Raw genomic sequence first — 15,033 nt, 5'->3', positions numbered from 1 at the left:
CTCACCTGCAAGAATTTGCCAAATCTTCACAAGAGCAGTGGGGCTGGTTGGCCAAAGAGCGGGAATATCTTGCCGAAACAGGCAAACTGAAGCAACAAGTTCAGGATATGAGGTTTGAATGCCAATTACAGTCTGCTGCCCACAAGGGAGAAAAGAACAGATTAATCAGAGAAGGCGAGATCCTCAAAGCTCAGATCCGGAGGATGAAAAAGGAGGCTGATAACCAGCTGAGAAGCCGGGCAGATAAAAGATTGATAGCGGGGTTAAAGGATCAGGTTGCGGAATGCCAGGAAGATTTGGAAAGAGCCAAGGCTAGCACAGCAAGATTGCGGACCAAGTGGGAAAAGGGTACAATGGCCCGGAGGCAGCGCCTGCAACAAGTCATAAGGGATTATGAACTGAGCATCGGGACATTAAGGGAAACGAATTCCACTCTTCAAGAGCGGATCTTCAAGCAAACACAAGATGCCCAAGCCGACAGAAGGTGATGTTACGATGCAATGAACAGAATGGAAAGACAAATGGAGATGTTCCAGGATCAACTTGCCAACAATGCGCAAACACTAGGATTGAAGAACCGACAGATAAGGCAGTTGTTCACAGAAAGGGACAACATTCGAGGAAGGATCGACGAGATTGGGCATTACATCTACATGAGATGCCTGGCATGCGAGCAAATGCCTCGGAAGACCCTCCTTGTTTCCATCATGGGTTGCGTCCACCGAATCATGAATGAGTTGAAAAGCCTGCAGAGTGACCTCACACCAAGGGCCGCGGAAAGGCCGAATGATGCCTCGCGGGCCCCTAAGTTGGAAAATTAATCTTTGGTTGAGTCTTGTTTATTTGGCTTTGTTGCTTTTCCATATGTTGTTTTCTTTTCTTTTAGTCAAAACGGGTTAAGAACTGTGGAGTCTGTACTATTGCTATTCCTTGTTTGAAGTAATTTGTAATAGCAAAATTTTGAGAATGAATTTAATGATTTCACAAGAATTTTGTGTTTCTTTACTTTAAGGCAGAACTACACCTGGTCTGATTCGCGCGGGGACGTGATACGTAGTCAATCCCCATAAGATTCGACCGCTTTTAATAAAGAAAGAAAAGAAAATACAAAAAAAAATAAAAGAAAAGGGGATAAATGAGCAAACCGGGATGACGCATGTTGTTTAAAGCGAAACATGTAGAAACGGTTAACTGCCTAGGAGCATTGCATCCTCTATGTGTTGAGATTAAATCCGTTAAACTCTAACGCTAACAAAGTTTGTTGTTGTCTGATCAAGACAGTTAGTTGTTAAAGAATTCTGGCAACACACCCTTACCAAACCAGATCCAAAGGACCGGTAGCAATAAGCATGACTACTTCAGAGAATGGTAACGAGGAAGAAAGGCCGATGAGCCAGTTGTTAAAAGAAGCGATGGAAAAGATTGAAAGGATGGGACTAGAGATGAATGCAATGCAGCTAGCTTTAGCCAAAGCACAAAAGAGTCCTGAGCCATTGGGGCGCATGCCGGAATACCCTCATTCCGGCCCTTCCACAAGCCTCCCGAATCCCCGTTATCATCAAGAAAGAAGCCCTCATGATTCCCAAGCTCCACCACCCCATCAACCTCTCCCAACACCAAATATTCCCACTTTTGTGGGACCCCCATCAGCCACCTTGCAAAGAACGACCAGTGAGCCATTGTTTCAGGCCCACGATACGCAGTACTACCCCCCTGAGCCTACATTCCATGCCCCCGAGCCCCAGGCCTACAATCCGCACTTGGAGGTACCGGCAGAGATTGAAAAGCCAGTTAAAGCCCCTGAACAGGATGAGTTATTGAGAAAGTTCAAAAGCCTGGAGCAGTCCTTCAGGAACCTGCACGGTTTGGGCAACCAAGTCAGCGTAGCTTACAAAGATCTATGCCCTTTCCCGGACGTCCAACTCCCGGCGGGGTTCAAGATGCCTAAGTTTGATTTATATGAAGGGCACGACGATCCCATGGCACACTTGCGGGGATTCTGTAGCAAAATGAGAGGGGCAGGCGGCAAAGATGAGCTGCTGATAGCTTATTTCGGCCAAAGTCTGAGCGGATCTGCACTAGAATGGTATACCAGGCAGGATTCTAGTAGGTGGTACACTTGGGATGATCTGGCGCAGGATTTCGCAGGTCATTTCCAGTACAATCTCGAGATAGTCCCTGACCGTCTCACATTGTTGAGGACTGGGAAGAAACCCGGGGAAAGTTTTCGCGAGTTCGGTTTCCGCTGGAGAGAGCAAGCGGCCAGAGTCGATCCTCCCATGAGAGAGGGAGAGATGGTGGACTATTTCTTACAAACATTGGATCCAACCTACTTTGGTCACTTGGTGACAACGGTTGGAAAATCCTTCAACGAGGTGGTCAAGATAGGGGTCATGATAGAAGAGGGTCTGAGGTCTGACAAAATCCTGAACTACTCGGCACTCAAGGCAACGACCCAGGCTATCCAGAACGGCACGGGAGGTGCGCTGAGAAGAAAGAAAGAAGAAGTTGCCTCGATCGAGGCAGGCAGTTGGTCCGGATCTGGCAGGCCACACTACAACCAACCCAGACCTCACAGGACAAACTACCCATACAACCCACCACATCACTACTATCCCCCCCAAGAACTGCATTTCATCGTCCATCAAGCCCAGACATACACCCAACCTCCGGTTCGCCCACAATGGCGTGCGCCGTCTCCCCACACTACATACCCAGCACCACATAATACCTACCCACCACCACAAAATACTTACCCTCCACCCAGAGCACACAGGAACCCTCCAGGGACAGGTTTTCGAGGGAGTCAAGCGGCTAAAATTGATAGGCTACAGAAACATAGAGCCTTTACTGATCTGGGAGAGTCCTATACTGCCGTATTCCACAAGTTGAAACGATTGGGTTTGGTAAGTCCTGTCGAACCCAGAGAGCAAAACCCCCCGCCTCAAAATATGAACAGGACGATAAGCTGTGAATATTGCTCAGGGATGCTGGTACATAAAACTGAAAAATGTTGGAGATTGAAGCAGACGATACAAGACCTCATTGATACTAACAAAATTGAGGTCCAGACACCGGAGGTTCCCAACATCAACCAGAACCCACTACCAGCACACCACGAGACTCACATGATTGAGTTGGTGTATGAGGGAGGAGAGTTGAGAAAACCCTCACAGACAGTGATGATGATTCAAGCCGACCCGAAAGAAGAATCAACCAGTGGGGGAACGAGGGTACAGTTGCAGAGGGAAGGCGTCAATCCAGTAGTGATATTGGGGAAGAGCCCGTCCGCCATAACAAGCAAACCCGAACCAAATAAGTTGGTAATATTAGGGACTCCGCCCACACCTACGGTTGCGTTGAAGGGGGTATACAGAGAATTGGTCACTATAAAGCCTGTAGTCCAGCTGCCAATGATTGATAGCAAGGCTGTGCCTTGGAAATACGAGAAGGCAGTAGTGATGTACAAAGGAAAACAGGTGGAGGAAGTTAGTTGTGAAGCACAGGGGCTGACTCGATCAGGTCGGTGTTTTGCTCCGGCGGAGCTGAGAAGAACCAACCCGGCTGTAACCAAGAAACCTGTATCTGAAGAAGAGGCTGAGGAGTTCCTGAGAAAGATGAAGGTACAGGACTACTCCGTGGTCGAACAGCTGAGGAAAACACCGGCCCAGATCTCGCTGCTGTCGTTACTGATCCATTCTGAGGAGCATCGTCGGGCCCTGATGAAGATATTGAACGAAGCTCATGTGCCCAACGAGATTTCTGTAAACCACCTGGAAACCATTGCCAACAAGATTTTCGAAGTGAACAGGGTAACATTCTCAGATGATGACCTGCCAATGGAAGGTACAGAGCATAATAAAGCTCTTTACCTAACTGTCAAATGTGAAAACTCGGTAGTTACTCGGGCATTGGTGGATAATGGTTCGAGTGCCAATATCTGCCCATTATCCACTCTGAACCAGTTAAAGGTCGATCACGGAAGAATTCGCAAGAATAGCATCTGCGTCCGAGGATTCGACGGAAATGGAACAACCACGGTAGGGGATGTTGTACTTGAATTGACCATCGGTCTAGTCCTGTTCACCATGGAATTCCAGGTGCTAGATGCCACAGTATCTTATAACCTTCTGTTAGGACGACCATGGATTCATGCAGCCAAAGCAGTGCCCTCCACCCTACATCAGATGGTGAAGTTCGAGTGGGAAAGGCAAGAGGTCGTGCTACACGGCGAGGACACGGCGTGCACCATGGGTGGCACCATTGTACCTTTCATAGAGACCGATGATGACAAAGGTCCTTGGGTCTACCAGATTTTCGATACAGTGTCGGCAAACAAAATTTCTGAAGGAGAAATCATCCCGCACCCTAGGGTAGCTGCCGCGATAGTCATGATGGTCTCGGAAATGCTGGGTAATGGATTTGTGCCGGGAAGAGGCCTGGGAGTCGAGCTTCAGGGGATTGTCCAACCTGTCACCCTGCCTAAAAATCTGGAAACTTTCGGATTGGGGTTCAAACCAACCGCAGCAGATAGGAAGCAAGCGCGAAAAATGAAGAAGAGGGTCTGGTTTCTGCCCAAACCGGTGCCACGTCTCTCAAGGTCCTTTGTCAGAGCCAGTGCCAAGGGGTCGCCAGTCCCAAAGATCCTAGGACCATTGATTGGTATGGATAGGGACCTGAATCAGAGTTTCGAGAGGCTATTCGCTGATATCAGTATGGTAGAAGCTGGAGAAGGTTCCAGCAGAGCAGAGATACAGTTGGTGGGGCCTAAGGCCAAAACCAACAACTGGACGGTTACTCCTCTTCCTGTCCGAGGGGAGTCTTGGTAGTAGGCTTTGATTTATGTTTTGTTTGTTTTGTTTTGTTCGGATTATTCCAGGGTGTAATCCAAATTTTACTTTTGTTTTGTAAAAGTGTGAACCCTTTTATCCCGCAAGTTTAATAAAGTTCTCTTCTTTTGCCCATTTTAATTTTGTTTTGTTCTTTTTCTTTCTGAACAGTTCTCTTTTTACTGGTTCTAATGACATGGCATGCACAGCGGATCGTCGACCTAGTCTAATAAATCAATTTGAATCCGACTTAATGACACAAGAGGTCGTTTGCGACGATGAATCTGAATATGACGAAGATAAAGCCTTCGAAGAGATAAACCGAGAACTGCGCCAATTTGAAGAAAAACCCAAACCTAACCTAAATGACACCGAGGCTGTGAATCTAGGGGACGCTGATAATGTCCGAGAAACCAAAATAAGCATCCATATTGAGCCGAATGTCAGGGAAGAATTGATCAAAACCCTCATGGAATTCAAAGATGTTTTTACATGGTCATATGATGATATGCCAGGATTAAGCACTAATTTAGTGGTTCACAAATTGCCCACTAACCCGGCATACCCTCCGGTCAAGCAAAAGCTAAGGAAATTTAAAACAGAAATGAGTGTAAAGATCAAAGAAGAGGTGATTAAGCAGTTGCAAGCGAAGGTCATTCGGGTGACTCGATATCCCGAGTGGTTGGCCAATGTGGTACCAGTTCCAAAGAAGGACGGGAAAATCAGGGTGTGTGTCGACTACCGCAACCTCAACAAAGCCAGTCCCAAGGACAACTTTCCATTACCCAACATCCATATCTTGATCGATAATTGCGCTGGGCGCGAGATCGGATCATTTGTGGATTGCTATGCGGGTTATCATCAGATCCTAATGGACGAAGGAGATGCGGAAAAGACAGCATTTATCATGCCATGGGGAACTTACTGCTATCGGGTAATGCCGTTCGGACTAAAGAATGCCGGGGCAACGTACATGCGAGCAATGACTGCTGTGTTTCACGACATGATACACAAAGAAATTGAGGTGTACGTCGATGATATGATCATAAAGTCTTGGCATCAGGAAGACCATGTAGCATACCTAAGGAGATTCTTCCAAAGACTCTGAAGGTATGATATCAAGCTTAACCCGGCCAAATGCGCATTCGGGGTTCCATCAGGAAAGTTGTTAGGATTCATCGTCAGTCGACGGGGGATTGAGTTAAACCCATCCAAAATCGAATCCATCCGAGATCTGCCACCGCCAAAGAACAAAACAGAGGTAATGAGTTTGCTGGGTAGACTCAATTACATCAGCAGGTTCATCGCTCAACTCACGACAACTTGTGAGCCCATATTTCGGTTGCTGAGAAAAGATGCTGCGGTAAGTTGGACGGCAGAGTGTCAAGGGGCTTTCGACCAAATCAAAGGGTATCTATCTAATCCACCCGTATTGGTCCCGCCTCAGCCAGGGAAGCCTTTAATTCTTTATCTGACGGTCCTGGAAAATTCTTTTGGTTGTGTACTGGGGCAACATGATGACACAGGAAGGAAGGAGCAGGCCATCTACTATCTTAGCAAGAAATTCACAGTATATGAAGTCAAGTACACTCAACTCGAGAAAACATGTTGCGCCCTAACTTGGGTAGCTCAGAAGTTGAAACACTACCTGTCCTCGTACACTACTTATCTAATATCCCGTTTGGACCCATTGAAGTATATCTTTCAGAAACCTATGCCCACAGGGAGGTTGGCAAAATGGCAAATTCTGCTCACAGAGTTCGATATCGTCTATGTGACGAGGACAGCCATGAAAGCCCAGGCGCTGGCTGATCATTTGGCAGAGAATCCTGTTGATGAAAAATACGAGCCTTTAAGAACGTATTTCCCCGACAAAGAGGTAATGCATACAAATGAGTTGGAGTTACCCGAGGAATCGGGTTGGAAGCTTTTCTTTGATGGAGCTGCAAACGCGAAAGGGGTTGGAATAGGAGCAGTACTCATTTCTGAAACGGGATGCCATTATCCTGTTACGGCTCAACTACGCTTCTATTGCACCAATAATATGGCCGAGTATGAAGCTTGCATTTTGGGTCTACGATTGGCTGCGGACATGGATGTCCAAGACGTCTTGGTCTTGGGAGACTCTGACCTCTTGGTACATCAGATTCAGGGTGAATGGGAAACACGAGACTTGAAACTCATACCTTATCGACAATGCTTGCACGATCTTAGCAAGCAATTTCGATCGGTAAAATTCAAACATATCCCGAGAGTTCATAACGAGGTTGCGGATGCATTGGCCACCTTAGCATCAATGTTGCACCACCCTGACAAAATGTATATTGATCCTCTGCACATCCAGGTCCGTGATCAGCACGCTTATTGCAACGCCGTAGAAGAGGAAGCAGATGGCGATCCCTGGTTTCATGATATCAAAGAATACCTCAGAATGGGGATATATCCGGAACAGGCCACTGAAGACCAAAAAAGAGCCCTTCGGCGTTTGTCAAATGGTTTCTTCCTCAGCGCAGGAGTGCTATACAAAAGGACCCCAGATTTGGGATTGTTGAGATGTATAGATGCCGGTCAAGCCACGACGGTTATGGCAGAGGTACATGCTGGAGTTTGCGGGCCACATATGAGCGGATATGTATTGGAAAGGAAGATCCTTCGGGCAGGGTTTTATTGGCTCACCATGGAACATGACTGTATCACTTTCGTGAGGAAATGCCATCAGTGTCAGATACATGGAGATTGGATTCATTCTCCGCCAACAGAGTTACATACGATGTCAGCACCCTGGCCGTTTGTGGCATGGGGCATGGATGTCATTGGACCTATCGAGCCAGCAGCATCCAACGGTCATAGGTTCATTCTAGTAACCATTGATTACTTCACCAAATGGGTTGAGGCTAAAACCTTCAAGTCGGTAACTAAAAAGGCAGTGGTGGATTTTGTGCACTCCCATATCATCTACAGATTTGGGATCCCAAAAGTAATCATTACGGATAACGGTGCGAATCTTAACAGCAGCCTGATGAGAGAGGTATGCCAACAATTCAAGATTACACACCGCAATTCCACCCCATATCGTCCCAAGGCGAATGGAGCGGTCGAAACAGCCAATAAGAACATCAAGAAGATACTGCGAAAGATGGTGGAAGGGTCCAGACAATGGCACGAGAGATTACCCTTTGCTTTGTTGGGTTACCGCACTACAGTCCGGACTTCCATAGGTACAACTCCTTATTTGTTGGTGTACGGAACTGAGGCCGTAATACCGGCGGAGGTCGAAATTCCGTCCCTCCGGATTGTCGTTGAAGCCGAGATCGATGATGATGAATGGGTCAAAGCTCGATTGGAACAGTTGAGCTTGATAGACGAGAAAAGATTGGCAGCGGTGTGCCATGGTCAGCTGTATCAGAAGAGAATGGCGAGAACATATAATAAGAAGGTACGCCCCAGGAAGTTTGAAGTAGGGCAGCAGGTATTGAAGAAGATCCTCCCACACCAGGTCGAGGCAAAAGGCAAGTTCGCCCCAAATTGGCAAGGGCCTTATATCGTGACCAGAGTATTGTCCAATGGAGCTTTGTGTTTAACGGATATCGAGGGAAGATGTGTTGACATGACTATCAATTCAGATGCAGTCAAGAGATATTATGCGTAATTTCTTTTGATTATGGCAGTTATTGGTTCGTTTGTTTGTACTTGGTACTTATTGGATAATGAAATGACGGAGACAATTCTTTCTTCTATCCAAACACTTTTACCCTTGTTTTCCCCTTTTGAGCTTTAAGTTATTCTTTCATACCCCTCTTTTGGAATCACTAACGGAAAAGGTATGAAAAGAGAAAGAAGAAGAAGAGAAAATTTTAAGAGAAAATGAAAAGAAGGGAGAAAAAAAAGAGAAGAAAAAAAAGAGAAGAAGAAAAAGAAAAAGAAGAAGATAAGAACCACAAAACAGTGGGAACTACGTTTGACCTGATTCCTCAAAAAGGATACGTAGGCGCCTCACGGCTCAGTCATAGTGTGCATCATAGAGTACATAGTGTGCATAGTATACACAAGTACGCATGATAGGCACAGTGTGCGAACGCACATAATTCAACATAGAGTAAAAATAAAATCCCCCAAGCAAGAAAAACTGGGGCAGAGGTTATGTTTTACGGTTCCAACAAAGTTTTGATTCCAAAAGTTGTAGCGTATCACCCATCAAGTTATTTTATTTTGATAGCCTTTCTTTTAGCCTACACCGAAACCAACATCGACGTCCAAAAGACCTCCCGATCAATATCCAAGAGGCGCCAAGTCAGGCAAATAAAGCCGAGAGTAATACACTGATCCCCGGCAAAGAAGAGGAGCATAAAACGGGAAATAAATTGATCTCCAGAAGAGAGGGTCACATCGACAACACTCCCATCCTCCGTTGAAAATATATAATAAAATAAGAGAGTCTTGGCGGTGAAAACCTTCACAGGCACCACAAGGCGACAAAAGATGAGGGATATAAAACGAGAGAGTCTTATTGGTGAAAACCTTCACAGGCACCATAAGGCGCCGGGAGCTGAGAGAAAAGAGAGAGTCTCATTAGTGAAAACCCCTCGAAGGGCACTATGAGGCGACGAGACAGATCAACAAAAGGGATCCGCGTTCACAGAGAAATGGACGCCCATTTATCCCCAGCAGGTAAGGTCATCTGGCAAGTTGATTGATACAAATAGACTGGGTCGGGAATCTATGGTGCACGTCATGATCACAAGGACCAGTCCTGTTGTCCAGATAAGTTTTTCTCTTTTCCTTTTTCCACCAAGTATTGGTTCAGAAAGATTTTCTTCTTTTTTCTATTTCTTTCGTTTTTCTTTCTAAGAATTCGTGTTGAAAGAGATTTTTCAAAGTTTACTACCAGTCCAAAGTGGTCAGACGCCACAAGAAAGGGAAATCAATCTAGTGCAAGATATCCCCAGGAAATGCAATTCTATGCCTCACAATTCCGGGGGAAGTGAACTCCTGAAGGGGGGTAATTTCGGGATTAAAAGCAGACTCCCACGGCATGTCCTAAAAAGAGAAGCAGAAAGGGGGTTAAATGGAAAAACCACCCCAGCAAGCGACGTCGTCCACCAACCAGTTATTGGTGCACAGAGCAAGGAAAAGAAAGGGAGAAATCATCCCCAACGGAAAGATCACCGTTGCCCCACCATGATTAAAACTAATTAAGTCTTTCTGTCTGCTGCAGGAAAATAAAGGTCGATGAAGGCAGAGGAACGCGATACCAGAAAGGTCACCAAAATAGGGGCCGAAAATTTTCTGCCATTGTCAAAAATTTTCTCGGAGGAACGGGAAAACAAAATCTTTTCAGTCTTAGTTTAAATAGGCGCCCACCTGTATAACGAGAGGAATAATTTTCATGTCTTAGTTTAAATAGGCGCCCACCTGTATAACGAGAGGAATAATTTTCAGTCTTAGTTTAAATAGGCGCCCACCTGTATAACGAGAGGAATAATTTTCATGTCTTAGTTTAAATAGGCGCCCACCTGTATAACGAGAGGAATAAATTTCATGTATTAGTTTAAATAGGCGCCCACCTGTATAACGAGAGGAATACTTTTCATGTCTTAGTTTAAATAGGCGCCCACCTGTATAACGAGAGGAATAATTTTCAGTCTTAGTTTAAATAGGCGCCCACCTGTATAACGAGAGGAATAATTTTCATGTCTTAGTTTAAATAGGCGCCCACCTGTATAACGAGAGGAATAATTTTCATGTCTTAGTTTAAATAGGCGCCCACCTGTATAACGAGAGGAATAATTTTCATGTCTTAGTTTAAATAGGCGCCCACCTGTATAACGAGAGGAATAATTTTCATGTCTTAGTTTAAATAGGCGCCCACCTGTATAACGAGAGGAATATTTTCATGTCTTAGTTTAAATAGGCGCCCACCTGTATAACGAGAGGAATAATTTTCATGTCTTAGTTTAAATAGGCGCCCACCTGTATAACGAGAGGAATAATTTTCATGTCTTAGTTTAAATAGGCGCCCACCTGTATAACGAGAGGAATAATTTTCATGTCTTAGTTTAAATAGGCGCCCACCTGTATAACGAGAGGAATATTTTCATGTCTTAGTTTAAATAGGCGCCCACCTGTATAACGAGAGGAATAATTTTCATGTCTTAGTTTAAATAGGCGCCCACCTGTATAACGAGAGGAATAATTTTCATGTCTTAGTTTAAATAGGCGCCCACCTGTATAACGAGAGGAATAATTTTCATGTCTTAGTTTAAATAGGCGCCCACCTGTATAACGAGAGGAATAATTTTCATGTCTTAGTTTAAATAGGCGCCCACCTGTATAACGAGAGGAATATTTTCATGTCTTAGTTTAAATAGGCGCCCACCTGTATAACGAGAGGAATAATTTTCATGTCTTAGTTTAAATAGGCGCCCACCTGTATAACGAGAGGAATAATTTTCATGTCTTAGTTTAAATAGGCGCCCACCTGTATAACGAGAGGAATAATTTTCATGTCTTAGTTTAAATAGGCGCCCACCTGTATAACGAGAGGAATATTTTCATGTCTTAGTTTAAATAGGCGCCCACCTGTATAACGAGAGGAATAATTTTCATGTCTTAGTTTAAATAGGCGCCCACCTGTATAACGAGAGGAATAATTTTCAGTCGTAGTTTAAATAGGCGCCCACCTGTATAACGAGTGGAATAATTTTCATGTCTTAGTTTAAATAGGCGCCCACCTGTATAACGAGAGGAATATTTTTATGTTTTAGTTTAAATATTTCAGGTTTTGAGAGCATTAACCCCACCGGAAGGTAGAAGGTTACAACAGGAATATCCAGCGGGTAACAATAAAAATCCCCAGCGCCGGGAAGCAGAGGGAGGCAAACTCAAGCACACGAGTCAAAAGGACGCGTAAGGACGCATTTTGAAAGAAGCAGCTTGTGAACATTGAGTCATGCCCAGCGTGGCAAATCTGATGAAGAGAGCCATACCGCCAAAGGAACCATTGAAAGGCTTGATGAAGAAGGCCATGTCCCCAGCGGATCAAGCAAAATGAAAACTGGTACTCAGAGGAGCAAAAGGCCCGTACCATCCCTCAAGTTCACAAAATAAAAGCATCGGAGGAAAACGCAAGCCGACAAGGAAGAAATCAGGCGTCCACCTGGAGAACAAGGACAAAGAAAGGAAGAAATCAGGCGTCCACCTGGAGAACAAGGACATAGAAAAGAAGTAGTCAGGCGTCCACCTGGAGAACAAGGACAAAGAAAAAGAAATCAGGCGTCCACCTGGAGAAAAAAGACAAAGGAAGGAAGAAATCAGGCGTCCACCTGGAGAACAAGGATAAAGAAAAGAAATAGAAATCAGGCACCCACCTGGAGAATAAGGGAATACAATTGAAGTATTGAAGCCAAAAGCCCGCTCATATGAGAATGGAGCACACTTAGAATCAATAAAGCAGAGGAATACAACAGGAATCCCCCGCAGGAAACAATAGGAATCCCCAGCACCGGGAAGCAGAAGGCTACAGCTAAAATCACCAGCATTCAACCAATTTATAAATAGGAGAAGCTCGCCTCAAGAAGGCGAGTCAACATGCTGAGGTGGTCAACAAAAGCTGGACACAAAAAAGGTATCAAGGTATGCTCAAGGATATGTAGGCAGAACAAATATGGTCTGCTCAAGAACTAGCACCTACAACTAGCAAGTGGCAAGGTTCAAATCCAAAGTCTGTATGAAGCACCATTCAAGACTCAAGATCAAGTTTCAGAAGACTTGAAGATATGAATCCTTGTAACTAGTAGCTGATAGGTTTAGTTAGTCTTTTTCAGTTATCATTTTTGATGTAATGACAGGACCACGGACCGGAACCTCAGTGGAACGGCACCTCGATCGGCTCTTCACCTCGGTACACTCTACCATCTCTCTCATTTCCGAACTACACGTGGCCTGATTCCTGTATAACCAAGGATATGTAGGCAGCTCAGATACCAAGGCTCGGTCACATTCCCTCCTTTTCCTTAGTGTAGTCCGTCCAAGTAATGGTCGGGTCAAAAACATGTCTAGTCGTTCTTTGTCGGAAAACTCTTCGTGTTTCAGTCAAAGAGGGGCAGCTGTAGACACCTGATTTTTGACCCTCCCCGAGAATTTTCACATTTTAGCTTAAATATTTAATTTAGGTCTAATATAACTATTTTGACTATTTTTACTTTATTTTCGTCGCAAAAGAGGAAAATTACAAAAATATATATAAATTTTAGTTTATGTATTTCTCATAAACTTGAAAAAATGCAAAAATTGTACTTTATTTTTGTACTTTATATAATTTCGAAAATTACCAAAAATATAGTTCTATTAATGTTTTATAGTCATTTTAATTTTGAAAAATACAAAAAATGTTACTTTATATTTTATCTTTATATTAAAAACGAAAATTACAAAAAAATAGTTTTATTAGTATTTTGTAGTTATTTTAATCTTGAAAAAATATTAAAAAAAAGATCTAGTTTTGTGTTAATTATTAGTCTTATTTTTTGTAGTTATTTTGCTTACATAATCAGTTAAGCAATGTCGTGTTCCTATTTCTCGGGTCCGGGCAAAAGAATAATATTCGGGTTCAAACTACCCGATTTTAGGCCTAATTTCGGACCTAGCCCATAATAATTCGAGTCCACCACACGTGAGGGGACACGCGTGGGGAACACAGACGGAACACCGTACACGGGGAACCCCACCACGCGTGGGGGACACAAGTCTCGAACCCCACCACGCGTGGGGCTCATTTTTCTTGGCAGAGGCTTACAAATGCACGGGCAAAGCTAAAAGAGAGGGGACTTGGAATTTTTTTTTTAAAAAAAGAACGGATACACTGTTGATCTTCTTCTTCACAAAGAAGAAGAACCAAACAACCCTAACCACCTGCTTCCACCTCCGCCAAACCACCCAAACAACCACCCCTTCTGCCTCCTCCATCACCACCATCAACAAACCACCATTGTTACCCAAACCAGTCCAGCAGCAGCATCGTCAACCCGTCAGCAGCCCTCACCCCGTCGTAACTAAAACCAATCACGACAATAACGACCATCGCCTTCCTCCTCCTTGAATCCGCCATTGTTGCCGTTACTAGCTCAGTCCTCGACCACTGCCCCGACGACACTGCTGTTCGTCGTCACTGACCCTCCGCCAACGTCCAAACACCACGTCCAAACCCACCACGACCACCGTCGCCCAGCTCCCTTCATCCCGTCACCTTCCCGACTGACCAAACAGTCCCCCAGCCATTGCCGTTACCAGCTAGGCCACCAGCTCCCCGCCACCCGCGAAACCTCCCCAGTTCGACAGCTCCACGCATAGCCAGAACGAAAACCAGTCGTTTCACCATTTCCAGTCCAACGAGTAGCTATCGCTGCGTGCCAAGCAGTCGTTGCTGCGTTTCCGGGCAGCTGCTGGTTGCCGCGATTCTGCCTTGCCGAGTTTTCTGTTTTCCGTCGAGGTCGACTTTGGTCCGAGCTTTCTGTTTTTCCGGTGAGGTTGCTTTTGCTCGCCGAGGTGTTTGTCCGAGGTTTCGTCATTGTTTCCTCGTTTAGTGAGGTCAGGTTCGAAGTTCCGTCGGGGGCGCTATTTGTCGTTCTAGGTTTGTCGAGGTTCGAAGGTTAGTGTTCTTCGTCCTTTGTTTCATTTCGTTCGATTCGCATATTATGGTTTAAGATGAATGTCAACAATGCATTTTTTGTCGTTTTTGTTAAAAATGTTCATCTTATGATTAGTTACTGCATATGCTTAAAGTAAATGTGAGAACATATTGTGAACTTAAGTTTTTTTACGAGAATGTCTACTTCTATGCATATATTTGTGTTTATTAAGGGAACAATTTGACATCCAGTGATTTGTTGCGAACATATGTGCTTGCATATATTATGTACTCTCGTTGTAATAGGTATGTGAACGTCTGAATGAAAAATCATGACTACTAGCGTTTAAACCTTATTTCTCATTTGTTAGTAATAGAAGTTGGGTTTAATAACAATAACAATACGTTAGCAAAGTTAGGACTAATAGGAACCTTATTAAAATTCTTAGAATTCGGGACAGGCCGCTTAGCGAATTTCACGGACTTTCCCAAAATAACAATACGCTAGTTGCTTTAAGCGCGTATTTAATAATGTTACCTTCTTAACTCGGGTGCACATTTATGTGACCCAAATCCAAG

This window comes from Nicotiana tabacum, chromosome 22 (genome assembly GCF_000715075.1).
Source record: "Nicotiana tabacum cultivar K326 chromosome 22, ASM71507v2, whole genome shotgun sequence".
Taxonomy (NCBI): domain Eukaryota; kingdom Viridiplantae; phylum Streptophyta; class Magnoliopsida; order Solanales; family Solanaceae; genus Nicotiana; species Nicotiana tabacum.
The sequence above is the reverse complement of the archived record's forward strand: the minus strand, read 5'-3'. Positions refer to the sequence as shown.